At 39.8% G+C, this 26,966-nt stretch overlaps 1 long non-coding RNA gene across 2 annotated transcripts in view; it reads left to right on the forward strand.

Moving 5' to 3' along the window:
• LOC144247121 (uncharacterized) overlaps positions 1-26,966 on the forward strand; it is a 218,174-nt gene that overhangs the window by 71,700 nt on the left and 119,508 nt on the right. The window contains exon 11 of one of the 2 annotated variants that reach the window (XR_014952393.1): positions 1,112-6,302. This is a non-coding gene — a long non-coding RNA (uncharacterized LOC144247121). Of the gene's footprint in view, positions 1-1,111; positions 6,303-21,376; positions 25,942-26,966 lie in introns of those variants that run through there. The other variant, XR_014952394.1, reaches the window with a different exon arrangement.

A 26,966-nucleotide genomic window follows, 5' to 3' on the forward strand; every position in this document is an offset into this window, starting at 1 on the left:
CTGAGCTGGTTCAGCTTAAAGAGAATCAAAAAACTGAGTTTCCCACGGAGCTTTTCTGGTCACCAGTTCTCAAACTGTGTGTGTTGAAAGCATTCAGCAGGTAAATGCTACTATAAAGTCCCATTTTATTTGTAAATTTTTTGTTCATACTGGGATTTTCAAATTAAAGGTTTCCATGTAAATGATTGGCTGGGTTTTAGAGACAATCCCACCTCTCCAAGTGTGGTTCATTTCTAAAGGGTGGAGTGACACAGGAGTGTCCTGTCTAAGGGTGAGCACAGCCCTTGCCACCACACGTGCAGTAGAACATGTCCTGCATAACTTTATTTTCATTTAACTAGACTCAGGAGTGCCTGGGAGCACAGATATGATTCATGGCACAAAAAAACACTGGTTTTTCACTCTTTTAATAGGAAAACAGCAAACTCCCCACACCTCCCTTGCACCTGTTTTTAAACATCTGTTATTCAGTATGGGGCTTTAATTGCACAATCCTTGAGGTTCATTGAGGTTGTGAGCCTTTATTGCCAAGAAAACCTGACTTTTGTAGGACCCATTAATAATGATAATATTCTTGCCTTTTGTTTTAAGGAATGCTTCTTCTTTCTTCAAAGTGACTTTGCAGCAAGAATCCTGTAAATATAAATTTTTTGTCATTATCAATGCATATTCTTTGGTTTTAGAGTTTTATTTTTAACAGCAGAGAAGTCTTGGTTATATCAAAGTGAATTATATCTATGGCCCTCTCAGATATACTCATTAACTCTGAAAAACCTTTTCAGACTTAGTTTTGGTACATCCTTATTACTGCAAGATCTGAAGGCAGATTTCCTAGTTATTAAAATCCGTGTCACAGTGTATAAAGATAAATATATATATTACACAGTGTACAAAGAACGGGAAGAAAAACATTAATTAATATTATTAAATCTGTCTGTGTTCCATCCTCTTTTCCCTGGAACAGAAAAGTCCTGGCTCAGAGTGAATTTTCTGAGCTCAGTTAAATGCTGATTATTCTTTTCCTGGTGCCCACAGCGTGCCCAGCACCACTGAGCCACGTCCCCGTTGCTGCTGAGGATGCTGATGGTTATTTCTGCTCTGTGCCCCCCAGCAGGATCCTCTCTCTCCACGAGGATGCTCTCAAGTGATGATTCCTCTGTCAAACTCCTCTCCATCTGTCGGAGGATGCTCTTAACTACAGATCTGCTCTCACTCTGGAGAGGGGCTGGGATTTTAATTCACACACCCGTTTGAAATGCAGCATTCCAAGCAGCAAGAAATAAACCATTGACTTTGGGGTGAGCAGCAGAGTAATAAAGAGGACGAGGTAAAGTGCTGGGATGTAAATATTCACCAAGGAGGAAAAAAAAATTTAATTGCTGAGTTTGGCTGGCAGCTTCTTTTCCAATTGGAATCATAAAATTATATTTATGATTTCCTGTGAGAAGTTGAGAATATTTGGTGACAAAAATAGCACCTAAGACATGCAATCAGTGTGTTTGGATGCTGTTCTGGTTTACAGATCTCACTGACCTTTGCTATTTCCTTTATTTCTAAGCTCTAAGAGCCTGGCTGATGTTTCTGTGCTGTTGATTTCACTCTGTCACCCTGCAGGCTACAGGGGCAGGATAATGAAAGTAGGATAAGCTCTGAACATGATACAAAACATTCCTTTTTTTTTTTTTTTTTTTGTTTTTTTTTTTTTTGTAACAAAATCTATTCTTTCAGAGTAATTTGCTGCTTTTGTTTTTAACAAAGCCCAAATCCAAGTAGCTGCTGTGCTGCTGTGCTCAGCAAGACCAACATGTATTTTTTTGGTAGGGCGAACATATTTTGGCTGACAGGCTGAGAGCTGAAACCTCTCAGGGCTCTTCAGAGCACCAAAGCTGCTTTCCATGAAGTCTGCTGAGAACCAAAACAATATCTGGCCTCTTGTTGGGCCAAATCATATTATAATGGCTTTTTTCTTGGTTCATTTACCTGATAAGGTGACAAGGTTGAACAGCAGCTTTAGCTCAAGGGTGTGTTTCCCTGTGCTCTGTGCAGAACAATTTCCTCATGAAACAGATTTAATCATGGCCTGGATTTTGGGTACTGCCTGTGGGCTGTAGGAATTTAACATAGGATAGGCAAATGTCAGTCAGCTTTCAAAAAGAGTTGAAAAATGTCTTTGCATTAGATGTTGGGAGTATATTTGATCTCTGCTGGCTAGCTGGGAAAGAAATGGCAACGTTTCAGAGCAGAATTCTCTGTCCCTTGCAGGTTTTACATTTGATAATCATTAGTCGAGATCATGAAATGTGCATGAAAATAACTGTGTAGAACAGCATGCCTAATTCAGACTTTGAGAACTTGTTAGGACAAAAAAAAAAAAACAAAACCAAAAACTTCAACACACACACCAGCCCACCAGTCTAATCGTATATGGAAATTTCATTTCTGTTAATTATTTTCCTGAACAGCACTACCCTGTTGTGAAATACAGACGATGGGCTTGTGGAGGCTCCCAGAGACTTTCCCCAAAGATTGACTGCTCTCTTTTCCCTCCTTGTTTTACATCTAGCTGATCAAGTAAAATTGTCACTTTGTATGAGGAGGGGACCTGGAGTCACTGGCTGTTGTGTTAAGGTCAGGATCAGGTGCAGAACCCAAGGGATGTAACTGCAGATCCCCACCTAAACCCTGCAGTTCATTCCCTTTTATCAGTTTGTTTTTTTTAATCAGAGCTTCAATATCACTCTATAAGCAGGGTGTGTATTGCTCTTACCAATGAATAATGCCATAAATAACTAATGGAATCCTCTGCTGTGCCACAGGGAATGCTCCTGGTGCACGTTCCTGCCACCCCAGCTCCCATTCCTGGATTTCAGTGCCCTGGCCTTGCTGCCTGCAGCAATCAGCACAAATAAATGCTGGGCACAGTTTGTTGAGCTTTACACCTGAAAAGGGTGCAGAGGCACTGCAGTGGTGCAAACCTGGCTCTAGAAAAGCCAGCTGGAGCTGGCAGTGCTGTTACTGAGGCTGGTTTGTGTCAGTGGCACTGAGCCTGTAGCACTGGTCTCCCCAGAGAGGATTTCCCTGGGTGTTGGGTCTTTGGGGTGTGTTGATGTGCCAGGTTCTAGTCTGCAATTGTCTGACTATTACCAGCTCTTCCTCTGTGTGCATTCACCCTTTTAAAATAAGGCCCAGAAAAGCTAAAAGCTCCCTCCACTGCTGACTGAATTTCTGGGGGAGTTTTGGCAGGATAAAGGGGTGTGTGCAGTACTGGTGTTTTTTTTTTTGTTTGTTTTTTTTTTTTTTTTTTTGTTTGGACAGAGGAGCCTTGGATCAAAAGCTGAGTGAAAAACTGAGATGGAAGAGCATCCCTGTCTGTGCCTGCCCCCCAACAGTGCCAGGATATTGTAAATGCAGGTGAACCTGGTGGGAAGAAATGCTGATGTCTGACTCCAGTTCAGAAGGCTGAATGATTTCTTTATTATAACTGGACTATAATACATTAATATGCTATTTAAAAGAGATACTAAATCTACAAACCTGCTTTTTCTCACTACCATATCTAATTCCCAACTCATGACCCTCTCTGAGAGCCCAGCCCCAGGTGGGTTGGATTGGCCACCAGCTCAAACAATCCTCACCAGAATCCAACCAAGCAACACCCCAGGGAAACAATTCTCCAAACACATTCCACATGGGAAAAACAAGGAGCAGAAATAGAAATTGTTTTCTCTTTGTTTTTTCTGTGCGCTTCTATGAAAAAATCTTGAGAGAAGAATGTGCTTGCTACAAGTGGATGGGAAGAACCAGTGACAGTTTAAATAAATTTAATTAAACACCAGTTAGACCAACACGTGAACATCTTCATTCAAACATTCAAACTTTCAAATTCAATGAACTTGAAATTTCAATTTCAATTTTCAATTTCAATTAATTAATTCTTTCAAATTTTTAGATATAGTCTAAAAAGGGAAAAGTTTCAGTGGAAAAGCTGCACCTGTGTGTGAGTGTGTACGGCCTTTGTGTCCCTTGTGAGCAGCGTGCCCAGCACAGCCTCAGCAGCTCCTGCAGCAGAATTCTGAATATTGCAGGGTGCAGGGAAATGTCCACTGCTCACAGAAAAGTGAAAATCAATTTCCAGCTTTACCAGACCTATATCCTTTCTGCTGGAAACTGTGTGCTGCAGTGTTGGGCTGAGGTATATTTTCTTAGACAGAAAGAAGAGGGTAAATAAAGTTTACAGTGCTGAAAAACAACTTTTATTATACAATGTAAATAGGTAACTCATAAAAAGAGCTGGGGAAAATTCAGTGAGGATTTGAAGCTGGAATTTGATTCAGAGACTTCCAATACCTGATAGTTTATTTTTTAACCCTGTTCCCAGGAGACTGGAGATTTTTCTCATGCAGAAAAAAATATACTTAATGTTTAAAAAAATAAATATCAAATATTCTCATTAATTTTAATGACTTTTGCATAAGCCAAATTTTCAGCCGTTTTTTTTTTTTTTTCTTCAGAACTAGTAGTTTCCAGGGGAGTGGAGTGAAGTTTTAAATTAATGAAGAGTGAGTTAACTTTTTTATTTTTAATTTTTTTCTTATTTCCTTTGGGAAAATGTAATTGTAATTTTAAAAATTCTGCTTGTTTTCACCACCACTTTCTCTTTTCTGCTGATAGATTTGGGTGTTGCAAGCAGTGCACACTTGTTGCTTCTTGGATTTCCATTAATTCCATCTCATACATCACCAAAAGGAACCATTGTCTCAGTCCTTAGATTACAAATGTGAAAATAAATACTCAGAGATCTTGAGACTGGTCTGGCACCCTAAAATCTTCCTACTGAGTGCTGGCTCATTCCTAGTGTCTAAAACGCTGGTTTAAAATCCAAGATCTAAATATTCCTCCAGCTTTTCTTCTTCAGATCCAACACTATAAATACTTGGAGGAAGTGAGAAATCCAAATGCAAATTTTCCTCTTTGTCTTTTGCATTTGACCATTTTGAGGAAGGAGTTAAAGCTGGGTGAGTTAAAGGACTATCTGAATTGTTCATTACTTTACTCTTACTTGGTGGAAATCTCCCAACCTTATTAGAAAATAGGGGATTTGGCCACAAGTTCTGCCTTGCAGTAAAGTGCACCTATCCCTAATGTGGTTAATACTTTTAAAAGTGCACATTTACCAGTGCAATCTCTAATTTTAATGGCCAAAACCTAGGCTATGGGAGAAACTCTGTGCATGTGGAAAACTCACCTCTATTAGTAGAAGAAGAATAAAGAAGAATAAAGAATAAGTGACATTTCTTTGCTCTCCCAATATTTTATTATTAGATTGCTTTGGTCTAATTAATTGGTCTCTGAACTTCTTATTGGGAGTTCTGTTTCAGTCCTAGAGAGCTGATCTTAGATGGTTTATTGGTAATTTCCTCAAGTTTCTCCATAATGTTCAAGTGTTGCTTCAGGCAGGGATTGTCTTATCCAATAAAAATATATTAATTTTCTATATTTTTGCTGGAGGGGCTGGTTGTTCCTGCTTTTGCTTTCTCCTCCCATCCAAGAGTCTTGATGGTAGTTGAACATCTCTGAGAGCAGCTACTGCTCTTTTGTACAGTGGCAGAGACTGAAGCTTTGGTAGATAAAACCCCCATAAAATCAAGAAACATGGAAAACGGTGGGAAGGATTCAACTCTACAGCTGCTACTTCTGGCTCTGGTGCAGTGTGGCAGTGGCAGCTGTGCAAGGAGCACTTTAGAGGTTTTCAGAAGGTGGGCTCAGTCCTGCCTGTGGCCTCCCATGGAATGGGATTTTTGAGAGATAATTCTTTGGAAGGTGCCAGCAGAAGCTCCAAGCTCCATCGTTGCTGAGAAGGCTGAAGTGCTCGAGGATTTGAGTGGTGTCTTTGGAGATGTGCAAGATTTCTGAGCCTTTCCCTGCTGAGAGTGTGCTCTAGGTGGAGGACTTTGTTTTGCTTCTAGCTCCAACCATTTCTGACCCTTTCCCCTCCAAATTAGTATTTTCAGATCTTGCTAGCAGAAGAAAATATGAGATAATTGAAGTGTTTTTGAAAAATCGCTGTGAGCTGAATTTCAAGGCGAGTCCTCTCACCTGGATAAAACCTGGGCTGTGGCTGCTGTCAGTTTTCAGAGTGCTGAGGTTTCACTGGTCCTGGGGAAAATTGGAGGGGAAATTTGATTTGCTCAGATTTGTGCTGAAGGGAGGGGCTGGTGTGGGGGGTGGATGCAGAGGGGAGGCACTGGCTGGAAGCAGGAATCCACGCTGGGACAGCTTGGGATGAGTGGAGCTGCCTGGGGGTGAGTAAAAACAGCTCCAGTGTTGCCTTGTGGATATCAAGAGTTTCCTTGGGGAGCAGAATGGATTCATGTGCTGCTCACAGGGGGGATTTTGCTGTGAGGTGTGGAGGAACCTGCTTGTGATGCCTCCTGGTAGGACTTGTGGCCACAGGACACCATCCAAGGTGTTGCACTTTCATTTATTTGCTTTTCCTTTTTTCCGTGTTCCAACACAAGTGTGTTTAATTTGCCTCAGGAGGTGCACTAAAAATTTCCCATCAAAAGAAACATCTGGAAACTGCTGCGTTGCTTGTTCCTGCAGGCAGGGGATAACCTGAAGGTTCTTAGCATAATGCAGATATGGGGGCTGTGGTTTGGACAAATTTAAATCTGTCTGGCTCTAGCAGGATGCTTTTCATTCTGTCTCCAGGAATTGCACATTTCTGTTCGAGCTTTGAGAGAAGGCTGAGAAATATTGTAGTTTTTTGTCATATAAAGTGTTCCAGCACAGGGTTTATTTTATGGCTAATGGGTTCTGTTATTTAGATAGAAGGTCTGGGAAGTACAAAGAGCATATTGGGTGATCCTTTTGGAAACTGCCACTTCTCTGAGGTTGGGATGGGACCAGATCATCTCAACAGGGTCTTTGCAACCCAAATTTCTTCATGGCTTTTGTTGTATTTGCTTATCTGGGACGTGGGTGGGATGTAATTACAGCAACAGAGAGCTGGCAGTTTAGTTTCCTCTCTTGGGATGATCTGAACAGAAAATACACGGCCTGTGTTTCCAATTCCACAGAGTTTGCTTTTTTATCCCACGGGCAGGTGGGTGACTTCTGCAGGAGTCCTGTTTCTCAAGACTGCCACAAATAAAATGAACATTTTTGAAAGACAGCCCTGCTGTTGGGGAGCTCTTGTGCTGCTCAATTACATATTTAAGGCTAAAACATAAACCAGATGTATTTGTTTTGTGGTTGGCATAATCTCAATGGTTTTAGTTGCACCTGAGTTTGTGGATAAATACCTTTGTGCATGTATGAACCATCAGAAATGTGATTAAAAAGAAATTACAAATATCTCTGAGTTGTTATCCAGTTAGACTGATCTGCAGGTTGTTAACAATTCTGGGAGTTTGACCAGAAGTTGTCCTGTCCTTGAGAATTTCTACTGAAAGAACATTCCTTAAAAAATATACCTGGTGAAACTTAAAACATCTCATCTGAAAGAGGAAATTTCACTTGGTTTTAGTCTGAAATAGACAAATACTTACCAGAAAATAATGCTCAAAGCAAAAAAGCAAACCCTAAAACAATACTTGGATATAGCATATTTGTCCTGGTTTTATTTTCTTTAATTTTTATTTTTAATGCTCAATGTTTTATTTCCTCAAAATGCTCTCTATTTATTTTTCTCATCTCCATGTTAAGACCATTTTTAGGGTAAGGTGTACTTATTTAAGGTTGGTTTTTCAGCTGTGAATTGTACCTTTATGAATCCTACAACTCCACTAGCCTGTAATAGCAGATTAAGTTTGGAGATATTCACCAGTGGGGAGAATTTTGCTGCTCTGGAGTCAGGCTTCCTGTCTTGCTTTCCCTTTTTCTATTGCCTCTTTAAATGAGATGTTACATTTCAGAGGATAAAGGTGGTAAAATGTTGCTTTGTGTGTTCCCCCAGTTGTTAATAAAATAAATAAGATCAGGCAAGTCAATGCATTTCTTAGCAGAGTCTCATCTGGTTTTTTATTGTTGTATTTGTTGGAGAGTGGTTTTGGTATTAATCCTGCATGAGGCCACAGTTAGACTTGCCTTTTCTATCTTTTATCTAGCTTTTAATAAAGCAAGTCAAGGGTGTGGTTATTGTCAGATTTACTTCTGGAACAGGGTAATAAATGAGGTTTTAACGGGAAGTTGGAAACACTGATGATTTATGGCTTCCTACAACACTCATTAGACATCTACATCAGCGTGCAACATGCCATAAATTATGGTACAAGCTGTAAAAAGCCATAAATTGTCATTTCCAATGCGAGTTATCACCATTAAAGACTTTTATTCCCTGCTGTTACTGTGAGTTTCCACAGCTTCCTCCCCAATTCCCTGACTAATGATTTCAGCAGCTGCAGGAAGATGACCCAGAGATGCAGTGGCTGATTAGGCAACACAATTGCCCTAAAGCTGGGGAGGCAGAGGTTAAACTGCTTTATGGAGAAAATGGGATCTCCTCTCCTGCTGCCATCCCGAGCACTGAGCACTGCTGAGTTCCATTTGCAGCAGCTGCAGCATTTTCCTGGCTGCTGTTAATATCTGCCTCCAGAAAACCAGAAATGCTTTAAAAACATAGATATCCCTTTGAGATGAGCTCGGTCCCGTGGAGCAGTCGGGTCTCTGCTGTTGGTGTGCCCATCACAGGCTCGCAGCAGAGGAGAGGTTGCTGATTTTGGTGATGCTGCTGTAGCAGTTGTAGCTCTTTGAAGGGATGAGGCACCGAATCTCTGCGTTGTGTGCTTGATTCTGGGCTGCAAATCGACTGGAGTGGGGATAAATAAGGAGAGGGATTTGCAGGATTACTGCAGGGTCTGTTCTTGTGCAGCACTGGCTCTGGGAAAGGTGCTGTGTTCCTCCAGGTGCTGGTGGTTTCATTTCCAGGAGGAAGGCAAGAAAGGCTGTATTTAAGTATCCTTCTGATTTTAGACACCTTTGGGGCTCCTTTTGATTGAAAAGTGACTGGTACCTTTTAGGCTGCTGGCTGTGAAGTGTCATGATGGAAGCTACACGCTGCAGCTTGCAAATGCAATGCAAACCCCCAAATAATTTATCCTGCCTTTCCCAAGGCATTCTTTCTGAGCAGTCTGTTCTTTTCCCTGAGCACTTGTGTGCACAGGGCTCTTGGGGAGGTTTTTCTGAGCCACACCTTCCCTAAACCTTACTTCAACAAGAATCTTCCCTCATCCAGCCTTGTGAGCTCAGGGTGCTGAAGACAGAAAGGGACACCTCTCCAAAAAAAAAAAAAAAAAAAACCGGTTGTAATCTTGTTTTGGGCATGATGAAAAGGAGGATTCTGATAAAATGATTTTTAACGTTTTATTGAATTACGAGAGAAGAGTTGTTTTGTGCTCCTCCATCCCCCCAGCCCTCTCGCTGCCTACTAAAGCACATTTTTGGCTAAATCGTGCCCTCTAGTGCAGCAGCTGGGCGGGATGCAAAATGCAAACCTCTGTCGTGGCACAAGTGGTGCTTTTTTGCCTTTTCTCTCCCAGGTAGCTGGGAGAACTAACCAAATCCACTTCACATGAATAGCTAATTTATTCTTCTTGCCAGGTGAGGGAAGGGGCAGTGGGTGTGCTCTGAAGCTGCCGGGTTTTATTTGCAGGAGGGCAGCAGAACTCTCATTTTGCTCTGCAATTCTCATTCAGCAGCAATTTCAGAGCTCTCCATGCCATGGGTGACCTCCAGAGCAGTCCCAAGGCAGGAAAGAGGAGGCCACTTAGAAATAAATTTTGGTTTATTTATTTTTTTTTTAACTACATCTCGAGTGTGTCTAGTTGATTACACTGAAAAGGGCCAGTGAACATTAGGAAATTAAAAATAAAAAGTTGCCTGGAGTAAATATATAGCCTGAATAAAATAACTGTTGACTGAAGTCCAGGAGTGCCTCTTAGAGTCAGGAATGATGAAGAGCTTTTGCTGACTGCTGCTTCCAGCCATGGTTTGAGTTCAGGCTGGGGGCTGCAATATCCTGTGCTTTGGGAAGAGCAGAAGAGACCAGCCCTGCTTTAAAATGCTCCCACACTTTACGTATTCAATTACACTGCACATCCTATGGAAATGACGGTGTCTGTAAAATGGGTTTGCCACTGTCCATTCATTCAGATTTATTGCAAAGCCAGACCCTGGGCCTCCCCTGCCTTCAGAGGGCACCGCCAAGGCTTTTATGATCAAATCCTGTGAGACACGTTGGAATAGAAATTGTGAGTGAAGGGGAAGAAGTGTTTCGTGTTCAGTGTGCATTTCATTAAATAAGCATCTTTCATGGAAAAAAAATGAGGCTCTAGTCCTGCTGAGTTATTTTACACCTTCTAAGATACGGGATTTATTCACATGCTGAAGTTTTTTGTGCATTCAAGATATTCCTCAACTCTTACCTTAAAAGGTTATGTAATAAAATAATTTCATCCTCAAATGACCTTTGATGCTGTACTTGATTTACATTGAGGGGTTTTGTAATCTGCTTTAAAAAAACTATAAATCTGAAATTTTTAAGAATGGAATATCTGATAAATTCAGTTTCACTGTGGAACTTTGCCATTTGTTTGAATGTTGTTTCAAAACATTGGGTCTTTTGTTGTGTTTTCTCTTTGGTTTTTGTTTATTTTCACTTTATTAAATTAATGCTTTTTCATTTTGGAAATTGAACATGTTGACTTCTTCCTGGTGAATTTTTTTTGTGTGATGGTGAGGAATCACAACTTGTGAAACATTCGGAATTTGGGAGCAATTTATTTCTCATCTGTTCTAGAGTGATTTTTAAGCAGTCATATACATATATACATATGTACATATATACATATACATATACAATATACATATCTCAAGATGCCATGTTTGGTTTTTTTTTTGCCATTTTCTTATGATTATTGAATAAAATAATTAAACATATAGAATATGCAATCCAATAGTTGAATTGAAGGATGCTACGATGATATCTGAGTTCGGTTAGGCACTGAAGGTAAGGAGCTTCCTCATCTGTGACAAAGTCTCTTTTATATCCTGGATGAATTTCTGCTCCTCTCACACAAACTGGGAGAGACGGACTGTGAGGCCACCCAGAAATGGGAAATGTGTGATGAGTGACAGAATCCTGTGGTTTGTGTCTCCAGCTTTTGCCAAATTAACATCTGGCCAGATTTGAGAACAAAAAGAACACAGGTGTGAATCCCCAGTCAAACTTTTGCCCTTTACATGAGGAAGTTTGAACTGCAGCAAAGGACAGAAATATGGAGTTGGTGTTTTGAGCAATCATTTCTGTTTCGAAAGAAACTCTTCAGTGTGTGGTCCCAGGCAGGATTTAGGAATTCTCTCCTGTGTCCCATTCACTGTGATTCCAACTGTGTCAGCGTGCTCAAGGTCTGGTTTTCTGTAACAGATGTTTTTTCCACTTCTGCACAAAGTAACTGCAGCTGATACTTAATCACAAATATCTCTAAGAAGATATTTTTAAATTAAAATGATAGAAATTACTTCAAAATTACCACACGCTTGAAATATACACACTGCATTTATTTGTTTTGAATTGATGAATTGTTTATGGAGCACATACACACATATCCTTTTGTTCCAAAATGAATGGGTAGAAAAATTTGGAAACATTGGCTGAAAAATTTCTTTCCATTTCTAGCTAGCTATTAGTCAGCTGTGTATATAAGAGCTCTGTCTGGATGAAAATAAATCAGTTGTGCTGATTAAAAGTAGCTTAATTGTTGTCTTCCAGTTGCAAGGCTATTACAAAGCTTTCTCTTTCCAATGGGTAAAAAACCTCTTTCTGATTTCTCACCTAAATTTATTTAGGGCCACGCTTTGTCTGGCTGCCTCAGGATCTTGAATGGTCTTTACTAATACCCAAAGCTAAAGTTCAGACTAAAGACTAAAGCCAAAACATTTGCTCTTTGGAATTTTTAAGATCCCAGTGAAAAGTCCTCCACAGCAGAACCTGTGGTAGACTCTTGGGTTGGAAGAGGAGAGCTCTGTTCTGTGAGCAAATTCTTGTATTCCCTTCTCTGATGGGTGTTTCACAGTCATTTCCAATCATTGGATATTAAAAAATACACAATTTCTGCGACTGGCCTTGAACTCAAATATTGGCAAGTAAAATATTAATGAAGTATTATAATGTCCAATTTCTTTGCTGACTAAAAGCCGTAGGTAAAAAATAAAATTTGATCCAAATTCCTCTATCTGGGCCAGAGTGGATTTTGTAAATACATTCTGGTACAAGGATGGAATTCATCAGCTGTGCAGCACAAGAGCAGGAACATGGAGAGAAAATTCCATTCCTGAATGTGTCCTGAAGCAATTCTGGATTTGCTTTTGCCAATCAGCTTTTTATTTGCTTCTGTATGAAAAGCAGCTGATGCAGGTGTTCAAACTGACATTCATCCATTTAAAAATATATGAAAAAAATAAATCGTGTTTCATATTTAACCCTCAAACTTGAAGACTGATTGTGGCAGAGATTTTGTTCTTTTTTCCTTCCTGCACTGGCAACGATTTCTGCCAAGGATTTGCACGAGTTTGAGGCATCCCAGTTGTCATTCTGCTGCTGCAGAGGCGACTGCAGGGAGGACAGGGTGTCATTACTGCTTGCTGTGGAACAAGGATTTTCATCTGGTAGCTCAGTGGAAAGCAGAAACTGATGATCCTCTGCAGGTGTAGACTTTTTAGATTACAAGACAAAAAATGCAGCCTGGTGTGAAAACTCAGCTGCTCAACTTATGAACCACTTGCTGATATCCCCAAGGGTTTTCTGAAGCTGTTAGTGCTCAACACCATGAAAGGGACCCAAAATGACATTTTACCAGAGATTTTTGGAAGTTCTGTCTGTGTGGTAGCAAGGAGAAGTTAAAAACGAGAACCACAGAGTGCAAATTCATTGCTAGTACAGCATGAAATGGATCTTTATGCTGGGAAAATTAATTATATTTTTAAAAATGAGTGGAATATTGTTGATTTCTAAGGAAGCCTTACAAAGGCAGGATGGTGATGGCTTATGATATGTATATTCTTGATTGAGTGTCCTTGCTAATTTTCTTGTAATATATTCTCATTGTGGTTATTGGAAAAATTCGACTGACGCAGAAGCACCTGAATGTTTTGGTGACACCTTCTAAATGCCTGAGGTTGTAATGATTCCAAAGCAATATATTTGTGGAACTTCTAATAACAAATGTGGAGCCTAGTGTGAATTCAGGCATTAACACTGCAGAAAAAAGCTGTGAAGGTATACAATTACTGGAGAACTCCACCGTTCTGCCACTGGGAAAATAATTACAAAAAAAAAAAGTGGGTGGATGTACTTGAAGGGAGTAGCAAAGTTGACAAGACTGCATAGTTTGCCTTCAGCAAGATAATTTGCTAACAAAATGTTGTGTGTCAGACTTCTGGGTCTTCTTTTGACCTCCAGATAAGGTTGGAAGACTCAAAATAAATCTTAGCTTGGCAGTTAGGAGATGAAAACAGGCTCATGTGAGCCAATAAACCAAATACTGACAGTAGCAGTGATTACTGGGAAGAGAAACAAAAAAAGGGTGGATGTGCTTTAGGCATTCTGGAAATATCATTGTACCTTGGTTCCCACTGGCCATAATCAGCTTTTTGAACATGGTAGGAAAAAAAGTGGTGAAATTTATTGGATAATTCCGAATAAATACTTCACAGAGGGTAATGTATTCAGTGAAAGAATTTTTTTTCTTGCAAATGTTTAATGGCACATTAGACTTACCTCTAATGTATTGTAAATGATTAGTGGAATAATCTTGAGGAATGACTTTGAGATTATTACTGACTTGAACGTATTTGTTACTGAGAATTCCATTTTGACATACCAGTGGTGTGACATTGTTTTTGGAATTTGCATAACAAAACTTCTGGGATGCCTACTTTAGCAAGCAGTGAAAAATAGGTTAGTGATAGTACAAAAAAATAAAAGAAAACACACATTTCCATCAATATTCCAGCAGAGTTTTATACAGAATTTTAAGTGTTCCAAAGGAGGAGAGCAGATGAGGAGAATAGATTAGCCCAAATCAAATCTTATTAATGAGCACATAAAATTCACCCCCTTGGTGAAGCCATGGTGAAACATTTTCTCTCTCCCTTGTACAGCTGTAGCCTGGACAAGTCTGTATCTACAAAGCAGAGGGAATCCTTTCTCCTCTCCTTTTTTATTGTGTGCAAACTGTTTAGTTTCATTCCACCTTCAGAGATAATTTGAATTATTATTGAGTTGATTTTCAATGAGGGACAACTCTGTTTATCTTCAAACATCCTGATCTGAGCCTAATAGTTATAATCTTCAGCTTTGCCCACCCTGAGCTGATGTTTAACTCTCCAGCCCTGCCTTGTGATTGCTGCAGTGCTTCAGGAGACAAAATGCTGCTTCAAATCAAGCAGAAATGTTCCCAGTGACACCACTCAGAATAAATAACTCTGGTTAAATGTCAGGGAACTGTCACTTCTTGCATGGATGGTTCTGCAGTGGGCTGGGCTTGCTTGGATGAGTAACCTGAGTGGGATACAATGAAGTGTTTTAGGATTTTTAGTTCTTTCTACTTGTCTTTGTCAGTTGTTTGCTCTCTGTCAGCATTTTCTGTTCTGTCTCATATCACAGGAGTTCTGTCAGTGCCACTCGGGGATCAACACCCACTTCAGGCACTGAGCTGCTGTGGCACCAAAGCCATTCTGCTTCAGAGCTGCCCAATTCTAGGGCTGTGACTTTTTGGGGTGTGGGATTGGCTCTGGGGCTTGGTGTGGGTTGGCTGGTCTGTGGGAGGTGCATTGTGAGGTTTTGGGGTTGTTTTTGTGAGAAAACAGTCACAGCCATGTCCCTGGGTGGTGCTGGGGATCCTGGGCATGGCAGGGGTGGCTCTGGGGGACCTTGGTGGCACCTTGGCAGCTGCTCTCATGTCACTACTGGGCATGAAATGAGTGCACAGAAACTTGGTGAGTTCAAAAGAGGAAAAGACCCAATTTTATTTCTGACCTCACAATATATAGAATCCCAAAAGTGACAGTGGATTGGAGGGTGAAATTGCCACCTCTCCAACCACACTGGTCAGAACAACAGTCCATCAATTCTCTCCTCCCACAAAGAATGTAAAACAATAATTATTTACATGAACACTGTGAGAACTCCGGTAGAAATATGTAAACATTCAAAAGCATAGAAAACTTTTAAAATAACTTTAAAACTTTCAAAAGAATTATTAAAGAAAACACTTTTAAAAATCAGGGTGATGTTCTCACACACCTGATAGAGCCAAGCCTTTTGTTTCTGACATTAATAATTGCAATGCACCCAGGACAGAGCTGTTCCTACAAAAAGAAACAGGAATGAGCAGCACTGACTGTCCCACACCACTGTGCTACCACAGACGTTCACTCCTTGCACTTCTTGCTTGAGCTCTGCTCTGCTAATAAACAGATCACACTGAGTTTTCTCCTCACAAAGAATGTTTAAGTCAGCCCAAATGAGCTCGTGGTGATCCAGCCTAAGGACTGACAGGGGCTCTGTGCAATTCTCTGGAAATTCTCAGGATTTTCACCAAGGCTGGCAAAGTGTCCAGGGGTTGCTTTGTGTATCTTTGAGTGCACCTATCAGTGAATTTCAGTAAATTATTCATAAATTTCTGATTCAGAAATTCAGTGAATATCAGAAAAGCCTTCCAGCTTTCCATCTTTCTGGACATGGTAAAGGATTAAGAACGCTCTTCCTGAGTTTGAGGTCAGAATTGAGTATTTGCTGTAGAAAATGTCAAATTCAGAACTGGGTTTTAATTTCAGGTGGGTCAATGACACAGAAATCCATTTCTAGAAATTCATTGTAGAGCAGTGTTTGAATTTCTGTAGGGAGGATGTTCTTACCATGTGTGACATTATCCACCCTCAATCACAATTCAGTATGCATTTTTCCCCTTGTTCTTTTGCTTTTGTTGTAGCTTTTTTTACGATTTTTACTCCAAGCCCTGAATTCCACCGAATGACTGAGTTTGCTGAAGTAGGTTTTCTTTGTTATTTTTTTTATGGAATGCAGGCAAATTGCAGCTGGGATGCAAATTTGTACATCAATACAGATTTCTGTACATCTTTCTGTTAAAAAGAAAAGTTATATTTGCCTCAAGAACATATTGAACTAATTTAAATTCAACACTTAGCTATCCATTACAAAGGTGGGGGAAATAAAATTCAAATTTGTCATGTGGCAGACTGAAAATGGAGCTGTCCTAAAGGGGTTTGGGGAGGGGAGGAACAGGAGGTCCTGGTGGACAGAGGTGCTGTGGGAAAAGCAGTCCCAAATATATTGATTGTTTCTGTACAGCTGCTTTAAAGGATTTTACTGCCCAAAATCAATAGCAACTTTCATCAGTCTTAATGGATCAAAGTGACAACTAAAAGTTTTAAGAATTGGTGGTTTTGGGTTGAAAATTATACCCAGATTAATCTTCCGTATTTGTACATTATAGAAAGATTTAAAAAAACAACAAAACCCACTCTTTCTTTAACAAAAATTCAGCTGAATAAGTTTGATCTCACTGGCTTTACCCAACTGAGCTTTGTGAATTTGGAAAGGTTCCCGCATTTACTGTTTGCTCATTTGTTCAGAGTTGAATTTTATCACTTGTTCATCTCTTGTGGATTTTTGTGCATCAGTGTTTGGCTGGGCTTTAAACTCTTGACTTAGTGTGTAGTAAATTGATACATTTTCTACTGGTTTGCAGTAATTAAACTGAATTAATTGAGCTGTTCTGTTGTTTGTAGTAAGTACAATGGTGTATTAGTACTTAATAGCTTTACCACTCCATTTTTGGGGTTCTACAGCTGCAATTGGACTTTACACAGGCAGTTAAAGTATTTATTTTCATTATTTTTGTTTTAATAGCTAATATTTAAGCCATGCTTTTGGCTGAGTACAATTCCTGCTGCTGCCTGGCACTTTTTGATGATAAATATGAAGTAAATGATCTCCCACCCATGCCACTGGTACTGATTGGCAGCTGGATTTTGGGTATTAATTAAAACCTTTTCATTTGTCCAGCATGGACAATTTTCAGCCCATTTCTAGGAGCTCATAGTCCATTTATCTTGTCCCAGTCTACAAACTTGGCTACAGGGATGCCATAGGTAATTCTGTCAGAAGTCTTTCTATTTATTATCATTAAAATGATATAACAATATACTTCATTGTTTAATAAAAATGAGATTTTGAGGATAAACTCCTAAAATTTTAGAACATAGTTATTTTAATCCAGGCAAGCAGCAACAGTTTCTATGTAGCAAGCTTCACTTTCTTAGAAAAAAAAGGGTTTTTTGTGTAATTATGTCTTTGTAAAGGGGAAAAAAGTCTTTGAAGTACCTGTGGGAATCAATCTCCATAAAAACTTAACATCACCTTGATGTTTTAATCGTGTGGGCTAAAAATGCAAAAAATGCAGAATGCCTGGTAGCTCAAGTTCTAATGTATCTCTTCCTGTAATATTGAACTTCTCAGAGCCATTTATCAAATTGGAGAAGCAAAGGAAACATTAAATGTTAAATATTTCTTGGGATCCAGCTGTGGTTTGTCAGCTATTTCTGAACCCTTGGATGGAACATGGAAAATAAGCAGTGGGGCACTTTTTGCAGCTACTAAACAGGGAGAGATGTGGCTGTGGTTTTTATGTCAAGGTATTTTCCAGATTTGGAGTAAGAATTGAAGCAGCAGGAGATTTCATGACCAGTGGTTTTTAATCTTTCCCTTTGGAACTCGGGTAGTTGCAGCTAGGGAGGGATTTTTAGCCCAGAAAACCCAGAAGGAATTTTTCCTGACATGTGCAGGTGCAATAGAGTTGGTCCAATGTGTGTAAGAAGCATCTGATGGCAAACTGTGTGAAATTTCTCCTGGCAAAATATCAGTTCCTTGCTCAGGAAGTTATTGGGAATCAACAGGGATGCAGGAAGATGTCTAATCAGGGAACACAGTGAAAATCTATCTAGGAAACAAGATTTCCTGTGTATTTAATTATTTTCCAGCATACTGACTTGGGGGCTGGGAGTAAAGTGTGTTTTTCTTGTGTAAGGCCATTTTATTGTGTAAAAGCAACAATAACTGTACAACTGTGACTATTCCATACCTTTCTTTTCCACTTATTGTATTAAATATGCTAGAAACGCTGTCCCAAATGTTCATCTGGGAATTTTGATGATTTACTATAATTTATTATTTCAGAAACTGTGATTTAATATTGTCACGTTGCGAATAAAACTGCAGTTTTAAAGATAAATCACTAAATGGAGATTTTCAGCTTATGCTCTAAAATTTTCTCCCCCACTTCTATTGCTGCCACGCAATGTGAAAACTCATTAGATCAGAAACCATGTTTTGATTTGTTGGTGGTTTTTTTTACCCCAAACATACCCCATTGAAAATAAATCTCACTGCCCTGGACAACTGACAAATACAAACTGTTCTAAGAGCAAGAACATCTTTGAGTATCAAATATTTTTTTGTGCCTATCAACATGGTCACATCTCTTGAAATGTGTGAAGCGAGTGCAGGGTTTTCACTGGTTTTAAAGCACAATCCTTTCTGATTAGGGGGATGAAATGCCCATTGTCCAACGCTGATGGGGTGGAAAGAATACATTTCAAGCCACATAAAATCACCTGAATGCAGTGACTCCCTTGGCAGGTGCTAAATCTGAGTCCATGGGATGCATTCCTGGTTTCAGGAGCTCCAGCCCTCCCCTGGGTGCTGCTGGAGGAGCTTTGGCAGAGCACAGATCCCCAAGGAGAACTCCCCAGCCCTGCTTTGTGCTGTCCTGAGAGCCCCGAGCAAGGCTGGACCTGCAGCTCTGTGCACTGGGACCAAATTAAACATCACAGCCATGGCTGGTATGTCCAAATGGACATCTCAGTAATAAATGTTCGAGTCAGTAATAATCTCAAAGCCATTCCTCAAGATTATTCCACTAATCATTTACAATCCATGCTGCACGCCCTGTGTTTTATGTTCTCATTGAGAAATAATTTTCACGTTCTCATCAGAATTTCCCTGAATGCTCTGAAAGGTGGCAGAAGTGGGGACTGGGCCCTTATCCACACCCAGGTCCTACACAAGGGAATTTACAGCATATGTCTCAAGGAAAACACTCGTTAGGAATGCACAATAATTGTCAGTATTTTGTGGCATCATGCAGTGCTGAGTTTCCCTGAAGTTATTTTATATTTGGTCTCTGTCCATTCTGAGTATGGGACACTTCTGTAGTTTCATGGGGAAAGTGTGATGAAAATTAGGTTGCACTCTGCTTTGTGGAAACATAAATGCAAAACCAGGGCTGAGCTTTGGACATTAATACATTATAAATACTAACTGCAAGTGAATAGATTTAATTATTTTCTTCTTTCTTCTAAGTGACCATCCAGCAAATCAAACATGGGGAGTTTGCTCCTTTGTGTGGCTTTTCAATTGCCTGCTGTGAAAGAAAATGGATATGAAGAGAAGTTAAACATGCCTTGGTGTGTTCTGCCTTTGAATGCATTGAAATATTAGGGCATTGAAGGAGATTACAACATGAACTCAATTACCACATTGTACTTCCACTGCAATTTTTCTCAATTTAGAGGCTGCTTATTCTATTTAAAGAGAGGACTTGAACTAATGGTGATTGGTGATCTGCCCTACTGACTTTTTTTTTTTCTTGATTTAAATCAAGTTTGTTGTGCCATTGAGGATATCATTTAACATCTATCAGTCCACTTATCCAATTTAGAAACAGAAAAGGTCCTGGAATACACATTTTCAATAACACAGAGCAAGCTGAAGGTGTAATAGGTAAAAATGCAAATAAGGGATGAAAACATCCTCAATTCAAAGGTTCCTAGGAGGCATCCTGGGTGCTGGAGCCCAGCTCTCTGTCCTGGCAGGCTGTCAGGGGAGTCCCTGGTGTGATTTTGGCATGGCCAGACTAATAATGAGCTGTGAAAAGAGGTCCCAGCCATGGCTTGGCAGGCAGAGGTTCCAGAGAGTGCCTGGAAATGAGGCCCTGTGGGCTCTGCCAGGGTCCCACCTGGGTTCTGCAACCCAAAGCTCCATGCTGAGCTACTGGAAATTGTCTAATATCTCTTCCCATCCCTGGTGCTTTTAGGGTTTTAAGCATTAGGGCATCTTTAATTACCATTATGGAAGGTCTCTCAGCTTTAAAAATTGGGAATACATTTCATCAGAGAGTCCACCATGGTAATTGGCATGTTGTGGCCATGTCTGCACAGGGTTGTTCCTATTTCAGTCTGCTGCAGAAAGGATTGTTTGCTGATTTTCCCAGAAGTATAAAATTAATTCAATCTAGGCTTTATCGAGTAATGTTTGTTTGTGAAAATGAAATTGCAATTTCTCAGACTGTGAATTAATAAAGTCTGCTCTGCTCAGAAAGATTCGGAGATCCAGAGCAGCTCCCTTTCCTTTTATTTGCTTCACACAGAACAGTGTGGTTGTCACAGCTTTGTTTTCTACGTTCTGATGGGAGAACATAAATCCCAAAATTTTCTTGGCACAACTGTGCCCCAGCTTTGCTGTTCTGCACACGTGGCTTAACTGCAGACTCTTGGCCTGTGGATTTTCTGGTTCCATGGTAGTTTATGATGTTTATCCCACGTGAGATGCTTGGATGAGCCTGTTCCCTTGAATGATGTGCAGGATCTTTTCTTTCCAACACCAGTAAATAATACACAGGCTTAATCAATTATCGCCTCAAAGTTTGTCATTGATGCATTTTAATATCTCACCATGTGCCCAATGCATTCAGGAGCAAGACAAATATGTTGACAAGGACTATAAATGACTCAGGTATTGATCATCAGTCACTTTAATTAGCATATCTCTGAATACACTGGAATCAATTTGTTCAATTAAAAATTAATAGAGGTTCCTAGTCAGGGTATCATGTTGGTTTTGAAATGCTAAAATTGGCAGTATTACCAGATGCTAAAGACCAAAAATAATTGGAGCAGCTGGAGTAGAAATAGGATATTGTTAAATGTGCTCCTGGTTTATCACATTCTCATCTACAAAAGTGTTCTTTGAAGTGAGGTGGCAATGAAATTGGTCTCTTACTGCATTTGGCTTGATAATTTCTCTCTGCTGAATAATTGCACCCTTAATTTTCATGACTAAAAGCTGGTAATCCAGGACATAATTAATGAAACTTAAATTCACTAATTGTAAGCTGATCACTCACTGATGTAATTAATAATTGAGTTGATTTCCTAGAGGCTGCTGTGATGGCAGCACAGGTTCTTTGCTGCCAGAAGGGACAAAGAGCAGAAGTGGTGGCAGAGGCTGTCCCAGAGGGACAGGACCTCTCCTGGGGGATAATTCCATGTCCAGTGCTTTTACTCTTTGTCTTTTCTGAGACAAAAAAGAGCATTAAATGGAACCAATATATTAAATGTAAATATAAACAAAAAGATCTCTTAAGCAAAAACCCAAACCAAACTATTAACAACCCCCTCTCCCCCCAAAAAACTCCAACCAAAGCAGAATGAAATAGTTCAGAAATAATTTGGGTTCAGACTGTGAGTTAAGGTGAGAAAACTCTCCCTTGCAGTTTGAGTGGTTATTTGCACCTCATAGGATGCTTTATATAGAAGTGTAAAACAGGAGATGCTGCAATTTTTCTGAGATCACTCTTCCTAATGATTGCTCCCTTCTAGTCCCATTTGTTTCAGCATCCATAAGATGCAGATTAAAGGCTGGCAGAATGCTTTGCTCCTCAGTGTGGTTTACCAGTTGATTTTCACTTCCTGCATGGGGAGATTTTAAGATAAATAGCTCAGAAATCATGACTGATAAAGGAGACGTTTCTAGCTGCTGGATTGAAATGCAATTTTTGCAAGCACCTCTGTTGAAAATATAGTTGATTTACATCTGGTTGGGCTTTTTTTATGTGGAGTGTTAGAACCTGGTGCTCATTGCTGTCATTTTCTCCTGCCTGCTGCCTCCTGAGCCAGGAGTGCTGCTGTCATTAGTGCACTTTCTGTGACATTTCTGTCAGCACTTTCTTTCACCGAGGTATTCTCCCCTTCTCTGGCAAAGAAGGAGCTTCTTAACTTTTAACTCTGCTTATGACTCTTTCTTACATGCTTTTAATTTGTTGCTAAGAATAACAACTGGCTTGAAGTGCATCACCTTGTTCTAGAAAGGGGTCACAGCAGTTAAATTTTCTGGGATCGTCTCTAACTAATATTTCTTAAATTTACACTGCATTAGGCATGCATTAGTAATGGACAAATGAGAAATAATGTGAGAGAATGCCAGTCCAGTAATTTCAATTACACTCAGCTCAGGCTCTTGAATTCTTCTGCAATATTTTGTGTTTCTATGAAACAGAGAGAGGGAGAGAAAGGAGCATCCTTCCGTTTCCAGTCTCAGAAATATGATTGGAAATGGAGTTTGTGAGCATTGGGCAGCCACTGCTTTCTGCAAATCAAAGAGAAAGAGCTGGATCATGCAAGAACTTTCTTCAGTTGTTAAAAACAACATAAATATCAAATTTCAGAGTTACCCTTTCATATATTTTCCCTCCCTGCTGCAGGTCACTCTCTGATCAGCTTTCTTCTTTTCCTGTGTGAGTGAATTTATCTTTATGGGGGTTCATACCAAGTGACTTTTTCCCTCCTGAAGCTCTCACTTCCTGCACTTCGAATGGAAATAAATTCCTGAGGATTGTAGGCTCAGTAGAAGGCAGGGCTACAGGAAAGTCCAGGTTTGTCATGAGGAGGGAGTTCACGTTGTGACACAGCCATTTATACCGAGATCACCACAAGGATGACTAGAATTAAGAGTTTCCATTTAAATTAAAAAATGAGTCTATTATTTTCCTAAAATACTGTTTCTACATATTTTGATGCCCAAATATTGTGATTTTTCTGCCTTTATCTAGGCTGATATATTTGCTGATATTGGCCATCAAATTTTCTAAGGAAATCTACTTTTTTCTTTGTTGAAAAATGGAGCACTCGGGATATTGTTATGGAAATCCTGATCTGAGAATAATTGTGTCTGCAGGCTATGCCAGCCTTTGCTGCAGCTGAATTCATCAATATCTGCATTTTACAGACACCTCATTCCCTGGGACAGGAGCAGTTTGTGTGGGTCAGAGCACACTGGAGTGAGAAAGAGAACAGGGACAGAATGGAGTTTTAACATGGAGATCTTAAATTTTGAATGTTAAAAACCTTTCCAGAATTTGGGGTCTCAGCAGAGAAGTTGTGCAATGAACTTGGCAGAGTGGAATGGAACAGGGAGGTTCCCTGGTTGATTTATTTCAGGGTTCAGGGGCACTGGGAGTATTGCTGTGTCATTTCACTGCAAATCAGCCTCGAGTTTTGTTAAAATTTCTGCATTATTGAGCAAACTCACATCATGTAAACACCTCAGGTTCTGGTAGGAATCAAAGGAAATCAAGGGAAGATTTTAATATGCTGCATTAGTTTGATTTTAACAAGCAAAGTAATGGCAACTTTAAAACCAGTAAGATTTTCATTCTCAGAAGAGCTCAGTGCTGAGGAGCTCACAGAGGTGTGCTGGGCTAAGGGAGAGGGACAGAAGACAGAGGGAAAAGATGAAATGCTTAATTACAACCATCAAATTATCATATATAATGGCAAAAACCTGCTGCTTTTTAAAAAATAATTTAAGGGAGGCATCAAACCGTAAACCTACAGAGAATTACAAGTGATGTTACTCCCCTGACAGGGACAGCACACAATAAAAAACCTCCAGGTATTTACTTATTGTCATCAAACCACATGGCCTCGAAGCAGCAGATTTAAAACAAACTACTTATGAGTTTTACAGGCAGCAGCAGGGCACAGTAAAGGAGATTTCCTTAAATTTGTACATTCTGTGTGCTCTGGCAGTGCCAGAATTGGAGTATTTTTTAGCTCGACTTCATTGCAAACAGTCTTGTGGAATAATCATGAAATTTACCTGCCTAGACAGTCTATTTGCTCGTATTTCACCTAATGGTAATGAAAAATGAGTGCTATTTTCCTTGCTTGTCAAACCCAAGTTATTTAACCCTGATGAATGCTGAGGATGATAACGTCAGTGGCATTTTTACAGCTGGTGACACAGACTCGTAGAACTCCTAATTTACCATGCAACTCCAGGACAAATGTGGCAAGGGGCAACTTTTATATTAAATAAAACGTGTCTTTTGCTCTGCAAGAGCTGCTTGCACGGCACAGCCCCAAGGAAATGCTGGGGCTGTTAAATCCAGCAGGAGTTTTGAAGCAGTTGGAGGCGTGGGCTGACCCTGGCTGCAGCCAGGACAAGGAGTTCTCCTCCCTCATCACAGGCCTGAGGCATCTGTGGCAGCACATTTCTCTCCCTCTCAGGATTTTTCATAGAGGTGCACAGAGAGAAATGAAAAACAAAACAATTTCTGTTTCTGCTCCTTGTTTTTCCCATGTGGAATGTGTTTGGAGAATTGTTTCCCTGGGGTGATGCTTGGTTGGGTTCTGGTGAGGATTGTTTGAGCTGTTGGCCAATCCAACCCACCTGGGGCTGGACTTGCAGAGAGGAACACCAGTTGTGTTAGAGAAAGTAGTATGTAGTTTTAGTATCCTCCTTTTATATAGTATATTAATGTATTTTAGCATAGTTATAATAAAGAAATAATTCAGCCTTCTGAATTGAGTCAGACATTGTAATTTCTTCCCCTTGGGTTCGCCTGCATTTCCAATAGGGATCTGCCTGGGAATGAGCAGTGCTGGGAATATTCTGGCCAGGCTTGAGGGATGGGTGACTTTAAAACACATTCACCACTCCTGGCATGAGCCCACTTTGAACTAAACATGTGTTTATGTGTTGGTTTCCCAAATGGTTCTCCTGTGGAATTGCAGAAACGGTGAGAGTGAGCCAGAGCAGAGGCAATCCATTGCTTTTTAATCATTAAATCAAACTGCAACACTTCTTCTCCTTTTTTTTTTTTTATTCTTATCAGCAAGAAAAATGTGCTTATTGAACATATCCTGAGCTACATCCCCACAAATTTTCATAGTTTAAAAATAAATGTGATGGAAGTGTCACAATTGGCATTTCTGCTAAGGATGGAGGGGAAAAAAAGTTTTGCTTTTTTGGTCATTAAGTGTACTAATAGTTCTGTCTGGATGCAAAATTTAGCTCTGTTTCTGTTGTCTTTTTTTGCTATCATCCAGGGATAAACTGTCTACAAGTGCAAATTACCAACTTGTTCATCTCCAATTATCACCTTCTCGGGCTATTTTTTCAGTGGGGAATATAATAATACTGCTTAGAAAGCAATAAAACTTGTCTATTTGCAAGTTTCCTATTTAAAGAATACCTGAAAAACTTGAAGGATGAAGACAGAACAAAATCCTGTCTTATGGAGCTTTTTGAAAGATTGACAGATACAGAGATAAAAGGGATTGAATGCAGGAAAAATAAAAACTGCAAAGGATTAAAGTAATAATGTGGATTTAGGAACCAAAATGCTGTTAAATTACACGATAAGAGGATGAAAGTTTTGGGAATAAGTCCAGTATACCAATAAAAACAATAGAAGTTGACAGGAAGAGGAGGGGAGGAAGGATAAAAGCAGGAAATAAGTTGTACTAAGATGAGGAGGAAAAGGAAGTCCAAGATCCATTCACAAATAAATGCAGCAATATTTAGAGAGCTGCTGTTGTTTACACAGTCAAGTAGTTTTGTGTCTTGAATAAGATTTCAGTGTTTCTTCTCTCTATTAAATAGAAGTAGCCTTAAATAAAATATCTATGCCTCCCTCATTGTGGAAATGAAAGTGCTTCCAGTCTAGAAGGCAGCAAAGAGAGAACTGAACCTTGCTGAGAATGAAACCTCGCTGAGTTTTCTTCAGTTTTCTGCAGGTGGGACGAACCCAGCTTCATTTATCTGAATTTTCTGTTACTTCTGGTACAGGCTGCTGAGTTCCTGAGCACAGCTTAATGCCACAGCTGTGGCATAGAGTGGTAAAATACTTTTAATATGTGATTAAGTTGATAGTTTTAAAAAAAAATCTGTGTATCTCTAGAACTGACTCTAGCCATTACAATTGTTTCATTGCCAAATTATAGCGACTTTGAGTTTATAAAAATGGTGGGAAACTTTTTACTGGCTGTTGTACTGGAATTCTGTCCTTTAAATATTTCTAGAGTCAATTTGCATGATAATTTCTTATAAGTTCTTGGATGTAGTTGCTCAGGGAGCTCTCACAAAAGGCTGTGGTTTCAATGTGGGACTTTTCAAAAGAAAACAGCACAAGGGACTTATTAATACTCATTTTATCAGTATTATTTTTATTAATATTTCCACTATTATAATAATTTTGTGTCCTTTGTGAAAGAAAAGGAACATGCAATCTATTTTGACCAATCGAAATACCTTGGAGGAGGAAAGAGAGACTTAAGAAAGCAAGAGAGAAATGGTTGGAACTGGGAATTCCTCTCTTGGGTGTCCTGCCAGAGCTGCCAGCAGTGCCTTGGTGCCTTGGCACTGTGATGTTTTTGGGCTGTTTTTCACCCATGCAGGCAGCAAGGAAGTCAGCTCAGAGAAGATTATTTCTAATTACACAGAGATGTAACATTTTCGAGTGGGGCATGGGGATTTGGCCATGTGACACCCATTAATGTTAATGGAACTCATGCAGCTAAATCACTGTTCACTTTTCTGGAGAAAGGGATCCTGGAGGGTTTGCACAGAGCCCGAGTTGTCTGTCACACAGCTGGACTGGAAATCCTGCTACTGGGGCTGCAGCTGGCACAGCAGGAGGGAGCAGTGCTTTACTACAGCGAGAATTTTGTGGGGTTTTTGTGGGTTTTAATGTGGTGTTTTTTTTTTTTGTTTTGTTTTGTTTTTTTGTTTGCTTGTTTTTGTAGGTTTTTTTTGTGACAAG

The sequence above is a fragment of the Lonchura striata genome, chromosome 4A (assembly GCF_050655825.1).
Source record: "Lonchura striata isolate lonStrDom1 chromosome 4A, ASM5065582v1, whole genome shotgun sequence".
In the NCBI taxonomy this organism is placed as follows: Eukaryota; Metazoa; Chordata; class Aves; order Passeriformes; family Estrildidae; genus Lonchura; species Lonchura striata.